We start from the raw sequence: 17,708 nt of genomic DNA, 5'->3' as shown, positions 1-17,708 counted from the left end.
TTTATTTAGGAATAAGTCTCAGAAGCTGAAACATTCTAGACCCAGGTTAGCAGACAGATTGTGGGAGCTAAAGTCTTCAAGGTCTGGGCTTCTTGAAAATTAGATTGTGTGGAGACTAGAAGCTTTCAGGCCTAGGTGTAAATAGAAACTTTCTGGGCTCAGGTAAAACCATGTATTCTTAAAACTTGGTTTTGATTTTCATTTCATCCCTTCCTCTGAGGAAATAAAACCAAAATCTATAGCACATCACATACTTGTTTCTTTAAATGTTAGCTAAGTATGTTTATAAATATAAAGGAACTGAGGATCAAGAGAGCACCACAAGCATCACCTTGTTAGTGTTGTGGATCCAGGTCCTTCGATCTGTTTGGACAAGAAATCACCACAAGCACAGGCCTCCAATTCTGGCTCAGATGTGTCCAGTGACCAGTTCAAGGCCTCCTGATATTCTGGAGTCTTCAGCTCTAATGGCCCCAGATATCAGAGTCAGGTAAGAGCTTCAGCTGCAGTGAGGTCAGGCCTTGGTTCTGTAAGACCCCCTTTCGGGGATCCCCACTCTAGTCTCGGGAGTGAGAAAGCACTCAAAGAAACATGAGAATCCATTGCTGTAATCACATGAGGCAGTTTAATGATGGGGCTCCGGACCAACATGCATCCCACACAGGAGATAACAGATGTCAGCCATGAGGCTCAAAAGCTAGGGGTTTTTATGGGGTGAGGGGCTTAGGGGTGTGGAATTCAGCATAGCGACACACTATTGGCTTATTCAAACATAAGCAGAAAAATTACATGTACGTGCAGGGTGTCAGAGTTCTGTGAGTTGTTGACTCAGTTTAGATAGCCCTGTTATGTCCTCTTATTCCTCTTTATCTTTAAGGTTAAGCTGTTCCCAGGAATGTTTTAACTATGGGGCATACCTGGGTTTGTTTTTCTTTTTTCTCAGCCCCAGGCAGCCTCTAGGCTCACAAACAACCAGCAATTTCTGAGTACTTTATATGACTTACAGGTCTTGAAATTTCATCTTTCTTTCAGTTCCAGGGATCTTAAAGAATGGTGTAACACTGAGATACTGAGTTCTGGGGTACTAGTTGTCACTTGAAGAATGGAAGCCCCAGCTCCTGTGGTCTCCAAGGATACTTTCGTCTTGTGATTCTTGTCACATCTATAGAAACTACACAGACTATACTAGGTCTAACATTTAGATTACTATCTGGAGCAGGCCCACAGAATTCAAAGAGTGCCCAGAGGTTTGATTCTATTCTCCTTAGTAGTCAGGGTATATAGTCCTATGCTGGGTCCTCTTGGAACATAGCCAAAACAAGACCAATAGAGTGATTCCATTTTACCATCAACACCAAGTTTCATTCATTCCCAAGGATGAACTTTATGCAGACATTCTATTGGTAAGAGTCACAGGGAAAAACAAATCCAGCTTACAAATAGTATAGAAAAAAGAACTCAAAACTGAAAGACAAGTCCACTACAACAGATACACAAAGAACAACAAAGAAAGACAAAGACTGCAACCACTGTGGCTTAATTTTCATGAAGAATAAATACCAAAATGAAAAGAAAAATATGAAAGTTCCTATTTCTACACTGAAATTTTTCTTGGTGAAATTTAGTAACTACAAGAAATTCTAGAGGGACAAATATATGCCAAAAAATAAAAGCATGAATATTTGAATTTTAATGGGAAATAAAAATATGACAATAGAATATAGAGCAAGATGACAGAAAGATGAGCATTATAATTGTTAAGCAACCCCCATGCTGTATGTAATCATGGAAAGTGCCAGCAGTACTTGCCTTAAGCAAGCCTGTTCTGAAAACTAGAAGCATTCATGATCAAATGGATTTCTCAATTCTAAAGGATTTACTAAAACTGAAAGCTATCCTGAATATAACTCTTGAATATTGGTAGTTTAGATTTGGAATAATTTAAAAAATTAAAACAAAAAATCAAGAAAGGTTAATGTAATGGCTAAAAAAACCAGTATCAATAAAGGTAAGCCACTTGACTCTAAAACCATTGTAAGTTAAGACATGGTGTTGTCATAGCAACAGAACAAAGATCTGTTGAAAAAGAGTTAAGTTCAGGGAGAAGAAGAAATATATCCTACATAAAGATTTACCTAGCAGTTGGATTCAGAATGAGAAAGATCTTCACATTTAGCAACTAGCAACACATCAGTGCTCCTTTCTTTATTCTTGTGTCATGGCAGGTGCAAGATTCTCTAGAAAAGATTACACCATGTAGACTGCTTTGTTTATACACTGTGACATGTGAATAATTTTCAGACAAGTGGAAAGAAGGAGAAATTCTAGTGAGATAATAGTCTGTACCAATCTGGATGTTGCTGTCATCATGGCTTGGTATGGGTTTCATGGCCCAGCTTTCTTTTTTCTTTTGAAACCCAATTCCCAATAACTCAGAAACGAAGTTATCTATTTAAGTAACAAAACTGTTTCTTCATATCTGAATGAAACATTGAATCTGTTATTTCCATAGCTTAGTTTGTCCCTGCTATCACAATGTTTAATATATTAACTGGTGGAGGCTTCTGATGTATAATATGGTGAAGAAATATATTTCATAACATTCATTCAAGTCATGGTTAAAGTCTATATGTCAAATGTTATCCCAAATTATTTTTGTCATTATTATTGATTATTTGGTTACTTGAGTAGCCTTCAGGAGGTAGAATAAGAAGTTCTGAAACAAAAGTATACAGGTCATAAAAGCGTGATACATTCAAACACATACATCTTAAGCACTGTGAGTCCAAAAGAAAAGCTAGCGTGAACAAAATCACTAAGCTATTCATAAAAATATCGACAGATGAATTTAGAAAATTAACGTATCTAAAAAGCAATATTGCTGGGTTTATAAGGTCAATAAAAATGGCAAACTTTCAATCCAGCTAAATCTGAAGAAATACAGTCATCAATTAATTAATATTATTGATGAAAGAAACAGTGTATTACACCAATCCTTCAGACATTAAAAGTATAATAAAAATAAAAGATAAATCTACACCCACAAATTGATAGTATGGATGGGATGGATGAACTTGTCGAAGGATGCAAACTGATATTTCAAAAACAAATAACTAAGCTGATGTCAATGACATAATTTGTGTCACTAATATTTAATCTTGTAAATTTAAATTCTCCAGAGAAACAAGTAAAAGAGACTTATTATAATTGTTATAATTGTTTCATAACTCAAGATCTAGAGTCAGAAATCTGCCAAATTGGGAGAACTGACAGTGTAAACTCCAATTTGAGAGGATTTAGACTTGTGACCAAGGAGGAGCTTGTGTTTCTGAAGTCCGAGGTCAGGAAAAGTCCAATATTTTTGGCAGCAAAGTGTTAGGAACAGTTCCTTTTTATTCAGAGATGCAATCCCATTTTTATATTCAGACCTTTAATTAATTGGAATTAAAATTTAAATATTATTCTAATTCCAAGCTATCTTCACAGACAACTCAGAATAGTTCTTGTGTTCTGATTAATTTGATTCACAGCAGTTACATCTGCTAAATGACAATACCAGGCCAAGATGCTTGCACACATAAATTCTTTCAAACACAGAAAATGGTATCAATTATATACAGAACCTTATGATAAGCAAGAGCAAAAAAGAACAATTCCTAGCTCTAAAAGGTAACATTAACCTCATAACAAAATCAAATAAAAATATTACCTGAAGAAAAATTACATACTAATATATCCTACAATATACTTGTAAAACTTCTTGATAAAATATTGACAATTTGTATAGAATATATAAAATTAATTATAACTAAATCCTATTTATATCAAGGGGACACTATTAGTTTGATATTTAAAAATCAGTTAGCGCTAGCATTTGCAGCAATAGCCTAATGAAGAAGAAAATCCAATCATCTCAATAAATCTGAAGAAGATTTGAGACAATTCAGTATCAAACCACGATTAAAAGCCCAGAACAAGTAATGCATATAAGGAAATTCTCACATCTTGGAAAAGAACATCTATATAAGGCTACAGCTTTCATAATCATTAGAAAGATGATAGCTTTGAAGAGAGGTAACAAGGCAAGAATATTTCCTCTCACTTCCTTCTACTTAACTTTGCACAAAATCTAGCTATTAACAGTAAGTCAAAGAAAAGGAAATAGAAAATATATAGACTGAAACAAGTAGACTATCTTTGGCCACAAATAACATGACTAATTTTAGAAATCCAGAAAATTCAGCAACAATTACAAAATACTCACTATGAATCAAAATTGATGGCTATGAGATACATAATGTCAAAAGCCAATGGTTTCTGAGACACTTGCAAGGAAGACTGGAAACGAAAATAAAAATTTATGACAATTGAATTAGTATAAAAATATAGCCATAAAGATCAGGCACAAATCTATGTATAAGACTCACAAGGAAATTTGTGTAAGCTTCATGAAAGCAAAATCAAAGAATCTTCTCATCCCATTTCAACAATCCCCGCATGATTTATTGAATATTTTGACATAAACTCTTAATATGTATACCATGTATGCCATATAAACCAGGCTAGTCTTCAACTGACAATCCTCCTACTTCAGCCTCCAAAATAATGTGATCATAGGCATATTCCACCACACCTGCTAGTGAGCTATTTTGTAGATATCAGATTATTTCTAAAGTTTAAATGCAACAGCAAAATTATCTCTCCACGCTAACCAGAAGAATATAAAAGAAGAAAAAATGTGGGAGGCAGACATTGCCTGATATATCTGATATATAGATTTTGTGTGAATCTACAGTACTAAGACACTGTGATGCTGACTAAGTGGCAGACGATATACCAACACCAACAGGATAGAAATGAGATACTAGAACAAACCTAAATATAAAAACACAAATCACAGAGACACATTTGCCTTTCATCATATGGTGCTATGATGGTTGGACATTTATACAAAACTGATTACAGTCTGAGACAAGTGTGGACTCAAACTGAGACCTAAAAGCCCAAGAGCAAATTACTACAAATATGTAAATTTGGAAAATAATAGGAAAATTCTCTACCACTGAATTTTAAAAATTAAAAGCATGGTATAGAGCTAGAGAGATGGCTTGGCAGTTTTGTTCTGAGTACCTACCTGGTAGTTCATAATTGTTTGTAACTTGAGTCACAAATGATCCAATACTCTCTTCTAATGTATGTGAGCTTATATAAACATGTAGTACACCTTCACAATAACACACACACACATGCACACACACACACAAAATACACACAAACCACACATAACATTTTTAAAAATCATAATAATTGAAAGGAAAATAATTTTAAATTATTAAAATTATATATTTTGTCTTAAAAAGGGCATTGCTAGTACAAACATAATAAACCATGAACTAGGAGAAAATACTTGTGAAATATATGTAAAGAGGGATTTTTGTATACAAAATGTGCTACAATGAATTATTGCACAAGTAAAAATGTATGCATATCTATGGCATGGAAAAAAGTCTTTTAATTTATCAAGACACTGAGATAGCAAATCATCATATGAAAACATTATGCCATATGCCTAGCAATCACATTGCAATTAAAACAAAGTGATTCTTCTATCTATCTACTGGAATGACAGTAAGAAATACTGGAGAAGATGGGGCAGCAGAACATGGGCAATATCCCCTTCATATGTGATGGGCATATAGAACAGGCTAGGCATTTGGGACTTAGGACATTTGTCATACATCTAAACATTGGCTTATCATTATGACTTAATATTCATACTTTTTAAGCCTCTCTCAACTGAGTTGAAAACTTATTTGAAGCAAACAATTATGTAGCATTATTTCTAAGTACTAAAGACTGGAAATGAGCAAGACATCCTTTACTAGGTGAATTCATAAGCACTTTTCAGTCTACAAACCATATTATTTGTGATAAAAATAAAAATCACTTTCCAGATGTTAGAAAAGATGACGATTCCTTAAATGCATGATGTTAACTGGAAAGAATAAGTGGGAAAGTGTAAATACTTTACTATTTCTCTGATATGATATTCTGCGAAAAGCAGAACTAGGCAGGTACTGAGAAGATCAGGGATGGCTAGGAATTTTTAAGGAAGAGGGAATGATGTAGCATTGCAACACAGGCAAGTTTTAGGGCTGTGGGATTATTATGTATAATACTATAAAATATTTACACTTCATAGTGAATACCGATACTATGTAGCACAGAGAATACTATTAAGGAAAACAATAAAAATTATGGACTTTATATAACAATAATACATCTCATTGGCTTTTTGAGTGTAAATTGCATACCACATTAATATAGGATAATGGCAGAAGAAACTGTTAGGGACAATTAGATGGTGAATTCATATGGACAGTGTTTTAGATGTCTGCTTTAGTATCCATGAGAAAAGTTTATTAGTAATGTATTTGCATGACCTTATTGCGGATTTCTTTCTATGCCTTTTCATATTTGTCTCATAACTCTAGTGTTTACATTTTTCTTTATTTTATATTCCCTGTAGTTGTTCAGTGGTAATCCAATTATTATATCTTCATAACTATGCTAATTGCACCATCCACTGTTTCTTTTCTCTTGAGAGGTGAGTACATTTTTACAACTTTTTTGCATTTTCTGCTATATTAAATTTTAGCAATTAAATTTTTCTAAAGGCTGTATGATATATATATATATATATATATATATATATATATATATATATATATATACAGAGAGAGAGAGAGAGAGAGAGTTGATGATTTTACATAAATTCCTAAGACTGATGGATTTCTTTTTTCATGGAGTGTAAGAAGTGTGCTAAGTTGAGTATAAAAATTTTAATTTTTATTTCTTTCATGGTTACATTTCTGTGCTGCAAAATTTTATTCATAAATAAGAGTAATTCATTTTTACTCCACTAACAAATAATAAATAAATAATAAGGTAAGTTAGTTTTATCATTATAAAGTGTTCATGTCATTTTTTTTACTTGTTTATTGGAAATATAATTACTCCTTTTGAATTTCCTTTAAAAATTCCTTTCAAATTTCTGAGTTGGCCAAAGGCCACCGATGTTGGTGGTGGTATTGCATGTTTTCCGTTGTCACTGTAGAAAGTTATGTCACCATTCATAGTTAGTGACTGCCAACAATCCTTTGTAAATGTTCAACTAATCTGTAGGCTCAGTGGTTAATTCAGTCATATGCTTTTATTCAAGTGCAAGTATATTATATCATAAATTCCCTTGAATGAAAAAGGGAAAATGTGAAGCTAGCGTTCAGGTCATCAGCTGTGAACATGGAACTTAGGAACTATTTTTTTTTCTTTTCCTACATCTCTTAAGCTTCAGGGATTTTTAATTAAATCATATTAATTAACTAATTGCACATTTACATGCATGTCAAATGGTTAAAAACACAAAGAATTCTTCATATTCTATAACTAATCTTGTCTAAATGTCAAATAAAGTTTTAGCTTTGTTAAGTAAACTTATATTTTGCCTAGACCAAGACAATTTTAGGTGGAAAGACATGTTACAGATAATGCAGATTTATTTCCTTTGAAAGGAGGTTTCTTTAACAGGTATGATTGGATAAGTACAATATATTCGATTATCACAGTGTGTGTAGCCTCAAGCTGAACTAGCTCCTACATCAGGATTTCTTACTTGGTCTTCCTGGTCGTTGGATGGGCTTTAACATATGATAGAACCATTTGACTTTGCAGCAAGTATGTGAGTGTTACTGCTAGTCTATTTATTGGACTGGCTCTAATTGGTGTTAACCTTCCCCCTTCCTTCTGTTGTGAATAAAACCATGTACCCATGCTGTGAAAATGCCCTCTTAAGGTGGCATACTCCAGCTCACCAATTTTTAAACAGCATAGCAACTTTAAAAAGATTAATAAAAGTATTTCTCTACACATTGTGTGACAAGAGGTTTCCTGAGGAGACATAACACACGAGTATAATCACCCCAGATAAGGAATACAAAACAGACCAAAGTACAGATACCACCAAAGTCCAATTTGGTAAACATTACTTATTGAAATTACTTACAGGAGCAGAAAAGACTAAAAAACACCTGGGTCACCAAGTCTCACATGGCATGGGCAGCTTTTCACAAAATCTGGGAATCTGGAGCACACTGTACATGCTGCATGCAGCTTAATGGGCTAACATGTCCTTTCCAAGTGATTCATTTGGTCTATTTGTCTTCCAGGCAGATAGACAGGTTTCTCCTTCTAGGCAGTTTATCTGATCTCAGTTTTCTTTGCAGTTTGTCTTGTCTCAGAGTCTTTCAACAGTCTTTATTATTTACTTTGGTGAAGACTGAACCTAGGAATCTGCTCAATTTCAGGGATTTCCTGAAAGTGTTTTGAGTCGTTTATTCTCTGTAAAGAGCATCTCTGCAGAACAGGTTTCAATCTTGAAGGACACTGCTATTTAGTATTATAGTAATAAAAGACCTCGTAGCAAACAACAGTTTTAGAAAATTTTACACAATGAAAGAGACAAATAAAAGATCATGTAAAGTTATGTATTTTTTAAATGATCATTTTTTATATTTTAACATATATAAGAAATAAATATAATAAAACAAATACATGGACAAAAAATACAAGAATCATACGATCATCTCAATAGAAGTATAAAAGAAAACCAGAAAGTATTTAATAAGATTCAACATGTCTTCTTAATAAAAGCCTTAGAATAAGTAGGACTGTAGGAAATATATTGCAACATAATAAAGGTTATGTATGACAAGCCCATGGCCAATATCATCCTAAATGAATAAAACCATTAATAAGCCCCATTAACATCAGAAATGAAAGAGGAGTGCCCACTCTCCCTACTGCTCATCAATAATGTGCTTGAAGCATTAGCTGGAGCAATAAGGCAGGAGAAGGGATACAAATGGGAAAATATTAAGTCAAATTATTCTCAATTGAAGGTTATATTATCTTATACTCAGTGTTCCCAAAATTTGACTAGAAAAAATTGTAGAAATTATCAATATTTTCAGGAAAGTGAAATTGACTTACAAAATTTACCAATCTTAATACATATGAGTAACAAACATGATGAGAAAGAGATCATGGACAGGCTCCTCTTCCCAGTTTCTCAAATAAAACAAAATACTTAGAATATACATAACAAAAGAGGTAAAAAAAACCCTCTACAATGAAAACTTTAAGAAATATACTAGAATTTGAAGACCTCCCAAGAGTATAATTGGTAGAATTAACATTGTGAAAAAAGACCTTCCTACCAAAATAATTTACTGATTCAATGAAATCACAATGAAAATCCTCATCTTATCCTTCACATAAATAGAAAAAAATCCTCAATTTGATTTGGAACAACAAAAGATACAGAATAGCCAATTAGTCCTAGATAAGTGTTTGTTTCTATGCATTCTGTTCATTTTAAGTGCTAAGTGCATCTGTCTAAGATCCCAACTGTTATACACCTGTTTTTATTGTATCATTGATTTTTAAGTCAGTCATACTTTCAATCCTCCATTGTACCCATTTGTCCTCTTCTTCAACAGTTAGGAATCTCAGAACTTACTCTTAAATTCTTTGAGTCTTAATGTATTCACCCATAGAATGGGTACTAGTTGTATATGATTGTCTTAGAAAGGGCGAAAGGAGTTGGAGGAGAAACAAATGCAATCTTTATGAGTGCTTTGAAAATCTGGTATAATTTGATAACTATAAATTGTTATATGATGTTCCTATTTGGTTTTCTTCTCTAAATTTTCAGCATCCAACAAAGAAGCTCTAATGTGTTAACTTCAGTCAATTCCAGGGGAGATACCATAGATATTCCAAATTAGTTTTGGAAGCATGGGTAACTTGAAGACTGCCCTAATTCCATCCCAGGACTGCAAAAGTCTTGGAGGACGTTATATACTCAGGTTTCCAAAATTACTTGAGACCTGTGATATTTTGACTAGAATCTGCTGCATCTAAATGCAGATTCTTTTCTACTTGAACACCATTTTGTGGAGGGGTCATTTGACATATTGAGGTGAATAGTCTGGAGTATTTGGTTCTGTTTTCATTTCTTCAGGTTGCCTATCTTACTGTGTTCATGTGGATCCCATTCTTCTTGGCTTCTTTTAAAACATATTTATTCATTATAACCAGGTATCTCTTCCTAAGTCAAAGATTCTTCTCATATAAATCAGGTGGGATTCCTAAGTTCCTGAATCCCAATGGTCCCAGTTACTCCAAGTGGTGTTGGGACAGATGTTGCCTCCTCCTCACCTATGATCCTAAGTTATGTATGTTGATTTTTAAATTATTCCTACATAAAGACAAAGAGAAGCATTAAATACTTCCTATATACTGTGTGGATAATAACTGTCTTTTAGAAATATTTTATCTGAGAATAACTTTAAAATATTTTATTTTATTATTTTATATGTGTAAGAGTTTCATCTTCATGTATGTATGTACACTAGGTGCATGCTTAGTGCTCTCTGAGGTCAGAATAAAATGTAGGTTTCTGGTATTACAGAGTTATGAGCCCCCATTTGGGTACTGGGAATTGAACATGAGCTGTCTCTAGAAGCAAATGCATAACGTGTTGAGTGGTTCAAGAGCAAGCCAGAATAAAACCTCCCTCTCCTAAATTGCCTTTTGCAAGGCATTTAACAGAGCAATGACAAGAGAAACAAAACCAAATGAGTTGTTACATTTTCTAAGTAGAAACGCATTATAATTCTTATGGGACTACTTTAATGCAGTGGTGCACAATCTTCCTAAAGGTGTGACCCTTTAATGCATTTCCTCATGCTGTAGTGACCTCCAACCATAAAATTATTTTCTTTGGTTTTCATTCTTCTTGAGTTTCATGCGTTTAGCAAATAGTATCTTATATCTTGGGTATTCTAAATTTCTGGGCTAATATCCACTTATCAGTGAGTACATATTGTGCGAGTTTGGATGGGTAGGGGAGTGGGTGGGAGAGCGTGTGGGAGACGTTTGGGATAGCATTGGAAATGTAAATGAAATAAATACCCAATAAAAAAAGAAAAAATATTTTCTTTGCTACTTTGTAACTGTAATTCTGCTACTGTTATGAATCATAATGTAAATACCTGATATGCAGGATCTCTGATGGGTGACCCCTGAGAAAGGGTTGTTGGGGTTGAACACACAAGTTGAGAACTGCTACTTTTAGCATTGGCCTTTATGTACTCCATCTGTTTAAAAAAATGATGTTTCCATGAAATATAAATAAATTTCTTAATGAAAAGAAATGGTAAGCATAAACCTTCAGAACTTCTGCCTTGCCCTTCAGGCAATGTAGGAAATACTCACCCAAGTGTCTCTTATTATCCCTAGTTTCTACCACTTTCATCACTATTTGAATAATTTCTTAAAAATTCTACCAATATTTAATTCAATCCAAGTACTAAATATAAGTACTTTGAGCTTGTTTAACAAAATGTGACATCACATGGCTTAAATCCCAAATACTCCATTCTTACAATTTTGGTGTCTGGCAAACCATGAACCAAATAAGCAAATACCAATATCTGGAGATGGTTTAAAGGTGAATTTGAATTGTATTCTCACAGGCAGAAAATAAATTGAGAGGCCGGCTTTTTCATGTTTTTCCTTTAAAAACCTATCCATAGGGCTACACCCTCATTACTTAATTACCTTCAGAAGATCCTTTCCCCAAATACCTTTACATTGTTATGGGAGAGGTCATGGTTTAACATCTTATCTTGGCACAGCAGGAGCCAATCTTCCTTCCCCAACAGTCACTTTAACATGACTGTAAGAGGTAATATCCGAGGCCTACTAATGTGATTAGTACTTGGGGTAAGCTGTTTCATTTTATTTTATTATTTGAAGAAAGTACTATATTTTTACTTTTTAGCTTGGAAAATTTGGTTCACAACTGTTTGCTCTTGTCATTTCCTAAGAAGGAAACTAGGTACTCTCTTATGTGAAAAGATGAAATTGCCCCCAGACACAGTAAGATACAAGAGATGCATTTACCTGTTACTAGTTAACATAATTAAAGTTGTTGCTGAAAATGGAGTAATAATGCCAGAATTTCTTGCCATGGGGAATCTATTTTGTTTCATGCTCACGTTCTTACTTTGCTTTCCTTTTATTTCAGCAAAATGTCCTTAAGTAGAAAAGAGGCCAAAATAGAATATGCAAAATTCCCATGAGGCATATGTAAAAACATTTTGCTCCTAAAATTAACTAAGCAGAAAAATTCTTTGACAGTGGTTTAATTTATACTTAAGGTTGCTTTCTACTGACTCCTAATTAGTGACTTTTGCAAAAGGCAAAAGATGTTACTAGTCTTATGTTTATAGAATTTCAATGTCACACAATGACGTATGTATTTTCACAAAACAGTTTTAGTTTTGATTAGTTGAATCCACTGATATTTGACAGGTACAGAGCTGTTCCTCTGTGGATGAGGATACATTTACAATTTGTTAGTCATCTTTCAAATGCAGCCTATAGATACCAGAGATGAGAAACTAAACAAAAGGTGCTTTCCATTTCTTCCTTGTGAAATGCCTTACCTGTGTAACAACCTAAACCTTTAGATGATTGGTAATTTGAAAAATGTATGCTTTTGGCAAAGAATGAGAATTTACGTCTATTTCCACATGAAAATAGAAGAAACCTTTAAAATGGTCATGTGCTTGTAAGTATTATTTGAGGCATTTTAGTTAATGGTCAATGTTTCAGCATTTAAGAGATGGCACATTATAAGGGATTTGAACATGTTTCTCTGTACCTTTCTCTGTGTGGCTTCTAAACAATGGAGACGAAATTCAAGTGAAGTGTTTTTATATGTGTCCTAATTAAGCAGAAGTACAACAGCAAGTACAACAGCATGCTGCTAACAAGATATTCTAGTACTGCCAGTTTCCAAACATTAATAAACATTTTAATACTTTATAAGGCAATCTCTAAATTTTGGGAAATAAATCTGAAAATTATGATTATTTAAATGGGACAGAGAGAGAGAGAGAGAGAGAGACAGACAGACAGACATAGAAAGACAAAGATACACACAAAGAGAGGGAGAGGGACAGACACAGATAGACACACAGAGAAATACCAATATGAACTACTGTGTAGCTGAGTACTTAACTAGGAACACTATTCTTTGTAACTGATACCTGTGACCTCATTGGGACATAGGAGAGCATGCAGGCTTTCTGGAAAACTGATACAACATGAACATTTGTGTGCACTGTTGGAAAGGATAAAGATTTATCTCGATTTTCCTCACTCGTACATCAAAGACAAGCAGTTGCAGGGGCTCTCTGAGGATCATGAGAGAGCTGACTAATTTTGTGCTCTAATCCATTACGTGTTAGGATTTTCTCTGAAACTTAATACTCTTCTGCTGTTTTCAATCATATCTTGACAAATGCCAGCAAGGAGGGCAATACACGGACAGGAAAATACTTCAGCATACGTTTGTTTTTAAGTTGCTGGAAAAAGTGGAATATGACAGCGCTTATCTCATATGGTTCCCTCTTGTGTTGGTATGCTCTTTGCAAAGCTATGCTTAAGTCCCCGTGGGTTTCACTTGCGATTGATGGGTTGAAACTGAATTATTAAGTTAAATGCATGAGCATTTGAGTGGTGGAACTCAATTCCACACAAGTGCCTTACTGAAACTGAAGGGAAGCTTCTTCGGCAACCTTGTAATATGAAATAAGAGCGCCGAAAAGTGAAGTTCATTGATCTTAGCTGCTTTAACTGGATCTAAAAGAGAAGCTATACTTTGATGCTTATAAGTATAAAATGATATTCTAGCGAAAAAGGTTAGATATGAAAATTAAGAACAGATTTAAAAAAAAAACTTCGCTTGGCTTATCTGTTATCTATCAGCAGTCATATTTTGGCCATATTATTTTATTCTTTTTATTATTATTATTTTGTATTAACACATGATGATGCATTCTATAAAGTATAGTGGCTTACATTCTTTTCCTAATCAAAACATGCATGACATAATATCCACCAAGTTTAACAATGTTCGAGGATAATGTCACTTTCCTCACGAATTTTTACACATATCCTGTTCTTTATCCAGAACCAACTAGCCAACATCCCTCCCTCCTTGTCTCCCTCTGTCCATCTATCCACTTATTCTTTCCTACCCTCAGATCTTTCTTTTCTTCTTCTTTCTGTTAAGGAAAGGCCCAGGCTGGCCTATAACTTGCAATCCTGTCTCACCCTTTCAGATGCTGACTGTCTTCAATAATATGGTACTGTCCCTGGCTTACACGTAAACATTTTGAGCAGCCCTCCATGAATATGCACTGAATGACCAGGGACTATATGATGCCCTATATGAAGGATGACTGGACACTGACTATGTACTGGAGATGAGGTTATAGTTCAGGGACTTGGGCTGTTCTCTGTGTGTATGTCTCCACTGACTGCTTGAGCTTCCTAACATGACTTTTGGAATCCCTGAGTGATAGTCACAGTAAAAAGAATAAGATGCAAGTTTCTTAAGACACAGGGCCAAAGTCCGATGCACAGCCATCTCTTCAGTATTGTGTTATAAGTTGTCATATAGTTCCTCAGAGCTTATCATCACATTGATATTGGTGTGCTTGTTCCATTTACATCTGATAATTAGATTTCAATGTCAAATGAAATCCACTTCATTTTTATTATTACTCACTATAGTATTTCCAAATTTTCATTTATTGTATCATATCATACAAGCATGGCCAATAGTCTTTATACATGTAAGTGAAATAACTTAAGTATTTTGCATATTTATATAGAACAGAAACCACATTTGTGTGATGCTTAATTCAAAGTCTCAGATCTTGGGAAACATAAGGAAATTTACTTCCTTGATTAGAAAGACTTTGTTAGATTCTCTAACTAGAATGCTCTTTTCAAAATTCCTATACAGCATGGATTATCTTTCTAGAATAAACATGATTTATAACAACTTAAGGAATATATAACTACAGCCATTCTTAGCATGGAAGAGAGCAGGAATGTGAATTTAGAGAAAGATGCTATCTCTATATAGATAACACTATGCATATTCCCATACACCATAATTTGATGTTTACAAATCCTTAGTTAAACTGTATTATTTGAAGACACATAATTGGGTATTACAACTAGAGCAAAAGTACTAATAGTAACGTTGTGTTTGTTGTGATTCATGAGATTTGTAGGCAGTGAATGCTAAAATCTGCTGAGGAAAATTCAAAGGGGTAAAGTATTGGTGTGACATTTCTGTGTTTGAGACAAGGTCTCACTAAGTAGCCATGGCCTGGAACTCACAGACAACTTCCTGAATCTGCCTCTGAAATTCTGGAATTGAAGGAATGAGTCACCATGAGAAGCTACATCAACTAACTAACTTTCTTTCTTTCTTTCTTTCTTTCTTTCTTTCTTTCTTTCTTTCTTTCTTTCTTTCTTTCTTTCTTTCTTTCTTTCTTTCCTTCCTTCTTTCATTACAAATATTTTCTTACATACATGATATATCCAGATTAAGGTCTTCCTTCCATGCCTTCTAGTTCCTCCCCAATTTCCCTCTCATTCAGACCCACTAACTTTCTGTCTTTAATTAGAAAACAAACAAGCTCTTAAGGGATAATAATAAAATCAAAGATACGAAGATGAGACAAAAATTAATATAACAGAATTACACACACACACACACACACACACAACCAGACAAACCAACCAACCAACCATCCAACCACCAGCACCACCAACAAAACTAATAACAAAATCAGAAGAAAAAGAGCCCAAGAGAAAGCATAAGAATCAGATATACACATGAGCACACTCAGGAATGCCATAGAAACAATACTAGAATATAGAGGAACTGGTTCAGACCCATGCAAGCCCTGGGCTTGCTACTTCAGTCTCCATGAGTTTATATGAGCTTTGATGCTGTTGATTTAGAGAACCTTGTTTTTCTGGTATCCTCCATCCCTCTTTGGCTCTTTATACTCTTTCTGTCTCTTCTTTGCTGGGATTCCCTGAAGCCTGAAGTGAAGGATTTGATGCAGACATTCCATTTAGGGCTGAGTATTTCAATGTCTTTCACTGTCTGCATAATTTCTGGCTGTGGGCCTCTGTATTTGTTCTCATTTGTTTCAGGAGGAAGCTTATCTGATCCTGGCTGAATAAAGAATAAGAAACTAGTTTATGAGTATGTCACTAGGAATGTCTTTAGGATTCATTTTATCACTGTGCTTTTGTTTCAGAACAGTATTACTTGGCTTGACCCTACATCATTGGGCTACCTAGGCTCAGGATATTGGTCCCTTAAGCAGTGTTGTGTATGGTTTCCATCTTGTAAAGCAGACCTTACTTAAGTAAAATCAATGCTAGCTGATTACTCCCAAGAGTTTAATGCCACTGCTGTCCTAGCATACCTTGTAGTTATAACAGTATTATAGACCAAAAGTTATATGGCTGAGTTGTTTTTTGTCTCTCTTTTAGTAGCATGCAAAGTACCTTACTGTAATGAAGATGGTAGAGCATGGGGTAAAGGCTCTGTGAGTTGTGTAGGTGTCATCTTCAGCAGTGGGGCCTTGACATACGTTTATAGAGAGAAGCCTATATCCTTGGCAACAGCCTGGGTTGTTTTTGCTGTGTTATTTATATAGTTTTCATGTATGTATATATTTTAGGATGCTTCTATTGTAATTGGTTCCATATTACCTCTCAAATGTGACCCGTCCAGCAGGTCCAGTTATTCATGGCTCTCGAGGGGACTCCTCCTAAAACCAAATGGGGGTGAGAGAGAAAGAAAGCCAAGCACAGAAAAGACACGGAGTCAATCTGAATCTTGTCAAGGCTTCTTTGTATTCAGCAAAACTTGTAGTTTTTATACAAAAAGATCAAAGGGAAATAACCCTTATGCAGAAGGGCAGGGGAGGGGGCAGTGGTAATTTTCCTTGGTGACTACAATGATATCTAAAAGTACATCTTGTGGTTATGACATCTGCTGTTTGTGTCAGTCAGGTCTGGTGTCATCTTGTGGTAATTGTTGGTGACCTTCATCTGGACTTAGTCAGCTTGAGGAGGGGGTCCATCTGGGAACAGTCCGTTGGTGACCTTTGTATGGACTTAGTCACCTTGAGGAGGAGGTCCAACTTTATGTCTTAAGACTTGGTAGTTCACTTGGATTGTTATAAAGAATTTAGTTATGGCTCCCAACATGGTTCTTGATTTTATCTGGCTCTCCCTCAATTCCCTGTCCCAACTAACTGATCCTCCAGTTCCAGTACCCTATCCCTCTATAACTATCTAGTCAGTCCCTTACTCTATACCTAACCTCTATGGTTCTATGGGTTGTAGGTAGCTTGGTTAGCATTGACATAACAGCTAATATCTACATATAACCAAATAAATAAAATATTTATCTTTCTGGGTCTGGGATACCTCAATTAGTGTACCCCACCCATCCATTCACTTGCAAACTTTATGGTTGCTTTTCTTTTTTTTTTTTTTAAGTGACTGTATTAGTCAGGGTTCTCTAGAGTCACAGAACTTATGGATAGTCTCTATATAGTAAAAGAATTTATTGATGACTTACAGTCGGCAGCCCAATTCCCAACAATGGTTCAGTCGCAGCTGTGAATGGAAGTTCAAGGATCTAGCAGTTACTCAGTCTCACACGGCCAGCAGGCGAAGGAGCAAGAGCT

This window comes from Mus caroli, chromosome 10 (genome assembly GCF_900094665.2).
Source record: "Mus caroli chromosome 10, CAROLI_EIJ_v1.1, whole genome shotgun sequence".
In the NCBI taxonomy this organism is placed as follows: domain Eukaryota; kingdom Metazoa; phylum Chordata; class Mammalia; order Rodentia; family Muridae; genus Mus; species Mus caroli.
The sequence above is the reverse complement of the archived record's forward strand: the minus strand, read 5'-3'. Positions refer to the sequence as shown.